The following is a 4,821-nucleotide window of genomic DNA, read 5'->3' as shown; positions in this document are numbered from 1 at the left end:
ATACATCATAACGTACACAGTTACAGACACATTGATTCACATTGAAGCATATTCAATCACATAATCATACAGAGTAACATACAGTATTCAGCTATTAAGCAATACTCTCCAAATTCCCTCACTCTCATATTATCATCTTCTTCTACATATACTTATTCTCACGCCGGAGGGTTACCCCAAAGAGGACCCCTCTGTCCCTTTCTGAGGGGTAAGTAACGGCGCTGTTCATTTTTGTAGGTGGAAGAACACAGATCCAGAAGAACCATCGGTGAAATAGTATAATCACACCTGAAGAAACGTGGATCTACTCACTGGTAGCAGATCTACTTTCCTCGGGTGTGATTATACTATTTCACCGATGGTTCTTCTGGATCTGTGTTCTTCCACCTACAAAAATGAACAGCGCCGTTACTTACCCCTCAGAAAGGGACAGAGGGGTCCTCTTTGGGGTAACCCTCCGGCGTGAGAATAAGTATATGTAGAAGAAGATGATAATATGAGAGTGAGGGAATTTGGAGAGTATTGCTTAATAGCTGAATACTGTATGTTACTCTGTATGATTATGTGATTGAATATGCTTCAATGTGAATCAATGTGTCTGTAACTGTGTACGTTATGATGTATTTATAGTGCTAGGGTTTCCACTGATTGAGCTGAGACCAAATTAGGGTTTTGTTGGCCTCCTCCAATCGATTTACGCCACGTGTCCCTGGAGACACCAGGTGCTTTTTCATTGGTTATGATCACGTGGTAACCCATGAGTCATGCTGAGCTGTCCACCTTTCATTTAGCAGCTGTCAACATCAGCATATCCTTATTCCTTAAAAAGATGCCTTCTGGAAGGTTGTCTGACGTGCACAATCAAGGTTGCCCTAATCCTGATTTGGATAAGGACGAGGTTGATTATGTGCATGTGTGATATGCGCCCATCCTGAGGATGCGCGAGGTCTTCTCTTTATTCTCACGCGCAGATATTTCATGCGCAGATGTGATACGCACAAGCATGTAATACGCGTCACGCGCGGATGCCCTACGCGCAGCTGTGCCATGCGCAACTGTGATATGGGTGGGCATGTATGATGCGCGAGCATGTGATATGCGCCGCGCGCGGATGCGCCACGCACGATGTGATATGCATAAGCATATATGATGCGTGAGCATGTGATACGCGCGAGCATATGTGATGCATGAGCACATGTGATGCGTGAGCATATGTGATGCTTGAGCATATGTGATATGTGCAAGCATGTGATGCTTGAGCATAAGTTTTGGCTTTGTGCCTTGATAATATCTTTGATTTCTAATGTCTTGTATATATCTTGTGGGTTGACCCGCCCCGCTCGATGTTGAGGCGGGTACATACCTCTTCAAGCCCCCCCAGTCTAATGTGTGTCTTATCTCGCGCGAGCGCGGTAAGATAGATATTAGACTTACTGATTTGGCCTTTTAATGGGGTTTTGTCGTTTTCTTGATTGTTTCCATCGTTGCGCGAAGTTCTATCCATTTGGTTGAAACGAAGGGTCCAAAGACGTGGTTGGTTGGTGGTGACGTGCGCCGGAAACGTGTCAGACGTTTCGTGTGCTCGAGGTGCTACAGTTGCCTTTCATGTCCCCTCGCACAGCTGTCTGAAACACGTGTCGCGCTCTCAATGGTTTGCACCTGCGAGTGGGGGCGCGTCTCTGCTCCGTGGCAGTTCCGTGACGTTTTTATGTCCCCTCAACAGTGTTAGGGACACGTGCCGCGCCCGTGTTGGCTTACACCTGCGAGTGGGGGCGCGTGAAATCCGTTCAGTTGCCAATTTTCTTTCTCCTGGGCCTATAAAAGCAGGCCCTTAGGAAAAAATTTTTATCTTCATCTTCATTGTTGTGTATTCAAAAGCTTCTGTCTCTCCGATTTTCTGGTTATTGCTTCCAAATACCCTGTTATCTGTTGCTGTTGTTATTGTATGTCTGATAGCTCAGACTCCTCTAACCCCTCAATCACCTCTGTTGCCTCTCGAAGACGCCGTGTGAAATCTGTGGTGATGTCGACATTGAAGCAAAAGGGCAAGGGGAAGAGGGTTGTTGAGACCACATCGGAGGAAGTAGGGAGGACCAAGGCCACGAAAAGGTGGAATGAAATCCCCTGCAAATTGAGGCAGGCCGATCTCGACAGCCTCATCTCGTCACAGGGTTTTCTCCCTGTGTTTGGCTGCATGTTACCTGTGGCCGGGCAAACGGCGGCGGACCCGCCTCCCGGCTATATTTCACTGTACACCCATTTTTTCACCCACTGCAACCTTCGTCTTCCGATGACAAGGTTTGTAGGCGCGGTGTTACGGTTTTTCGGGATTCATATATCCCAAGTCCATCTGTTTGGACTTGTGCGCATGACTCATTTCGAGTTCATGTGCAAATCACAGCGCGAGGAGCCCACCCCTCGGCGCTTTCAATTTTTTTACAAGCCCAAGATCCAAGATTCTTGGATCTCCTTTATTCCTCGCAGTCAGAAGGTTAAGTGCAGCACCGTGTCATTCAAGAGCCTTCATGACTGGTCTGAGAGGTTCTTCTACATCAGGGCTGGTGTAATCCCCATCCGCATGACGATGCGCGCGATCGATTCTGCGCCCGCGGATGCGGATGTTATTAAGAACCCAACCGGCGCCTAGGTTAAGAAACTGACCGCCGAACCATCCCCCGCCAAGAAAATTCGCGAGGAGGCGCTGGTGGGGTCGGCATGAGTAGGCTGAGGGCCGACAGCGCGTTGGAGCCTGTCATCCAAGTGGACGGCTTGCGTAAGTTATCGCATTGCTTTATTTCCGCGCTAATAGAATTTGCCCTTGCTGATATTATTTGTCTTGTTTTTGCGCAGTAACCAAGGAGTTTTTCCACGCCGCCTACGACGATCAAGTGGAGGGTGGCTCCATCCCGCTGGGCGCTGGGGAGGTGGGCTTCCCAGATCGCTTCGATGACATGTTCATCCCTGTGGATCTGGAATTTGACTTTGATAGCGACGCGCCTGGTAAGCCTTCGCACTTATGCTTATTCCTTTAGAATACCAAAGTTTATTAACAGTTCTGTTGCTTGTATTTGCAGATGCGCTCGAAAACTACGAGATGGAGCTCGCGGAAGAGGAGGAGGAGGAAGAGGAGGCGCCCCTACTAAAACGCAAAGCTAAGGGGAAATCTGACGCAGGGGCCAGTAAGAAACAGAAGAAAGATGACACCCCTGTCGCTCATCCCCATGCTCAAACGAAGGGACCTAAGGAAACCCAGGTGTTTACCACCAAGGTTTCTTTAGCTTCCCTGCCTGTGAGAGTGGGCAGACCTCCTGTCCACTTGAGGTATGGTGGCGTCACCTCCTCCGTTCGCGCGGCTGAAGAGAGAAGCAGTGCCGCGCCTGCGACAGGTATACTTTGCTTATCTTCATCTGATTGAATTATTATTAAACCTTTGCTCCTTTGAATGTTTGCAGGACCGGCGACGGTAGCAGATCAGCCGCAGGCGCAACAAGGTGCTGAGGCTGCGCCGGGGGCTGCTTCGAAGTCCCCTGTTCTACCCTCAGAAAAGGGTAGAATGAACTTTATGGCGATGTTCGCCGCGCGAACAGAATTGCGCCAAGGTATGTTTTGCGCATTTGTCTTCTGAATTTTTTGTTTTGATCAAGTCATAAACCATTTTTTGTTGTTGATTTGTTCATAGGAGTTGTAGCTGGCGTACAACCTGCTGGTGACACTCCTGGCGCCGTTGCCGGCGCCGCTGGTTCTGCTCCTGCTCCTGCTAGTGCTGAGTCTCCCCTTATTGGGATTACCAAGGAGCAGGAAGCCGTATTGCGCGCCGAACTGGCGGCGTCGAAACCTCCCTCGCCTCCTCCTACACGCAGCCCTCCCCGCGAGACTGGTTTGGAGCCCTCCAGGTCGCAGGAGAAGAGGCCTATTGAAGAAGATGAGGAGGATGAGGGGGCTCAAGCTGAAGACTCCTTGGGAGACCGCGCCAGCCCTGCAATGCCACAAGACTTCGCAGCGCAGACTTCTGGTGGGGCTGGCGCTGACTTTTCTGCTTCATCCCCGCAGGTATGTTTTAATTTGTTGCTCCGCTGCGCGTACCTCCATATAAGTATGTTTTATGACTTAGAACATTTCTTGTGTTTTGCAGGAAGGTGACCACGTTTACCGCCCGAGATGGAATATTAATGAAGACAGTTCCTTCCAATCCATGGGCGTATGCGAGGACTTCTGGGCTCATGCCGTGCCTCCTACTGAAAGGAGGTATCAGGAGGAGCGCACCCGGGCGGACTTGCTGAATGACCATATTTTCGCTGGGTCGGCTTTCTTTGCTGCTTCCCAAGAGCTTCATCGTGATTATATTAAAGTACGCGATGGTCTTGTGGAAGCCCAGCGAGAGGCTAAGGTGGCTGCCTGGAACCTTTCTGATGCTCGCGCACGAGCTGAGAAACTCCAGGCGGAGCTCAGCGAAAACCGAGCAAGTGCCAACACCGCCTTTATTAAGCGCGGGCATGAGCTCCAAGCTGCGCAGGAGAAGCAGCAGGTGGCGGAGGCCGAAGTTGCCAAGTACGCGCGGAGAGTGCGTGTCTTGGAACTGCAGGCGGAGGCGCGTGACCAAGCTATCGTCCAGAGTATCACTGAGAAATCATCGCTGGAGAGTGAGGTTGCGCGCCCGAAGAAGGAGTTGGCGGCCGCGCAGGCCGATAGAGATGAGGCCTTGGCGACGGCAGCGTCTAGCCAGGAAGCACTTGATGCTGCGCAGGCGGAGAAAGAAAAAATTTTGGCGGCAGCAGCGTCTGATAAAGAGGAGCTAAAAAAGACCAAGGAAACTGTTGAGTT

This window comes from Bidens hawaiensis, unplaced genomic scaffold (genome assembly GCF_021521415.1).
Source record: "Bidens hawaiensis isolate Kalapana, Puna unplaced genomic scaffold, B.hawaiensis_p1.1 tig00029948_1, whole genome shotgun sequence".
In the NCBI taxonomy this organism is placed as follows: domain Eukaryota; kingdom Viridiplantae; phylum Streptophyta; class Magnoliopsida; order Asterales; family Asteraceae; genus Bidens; species Bidens hawaiensis.
This window is presented reverse-complemented; position numbering follows the sequence as displayed.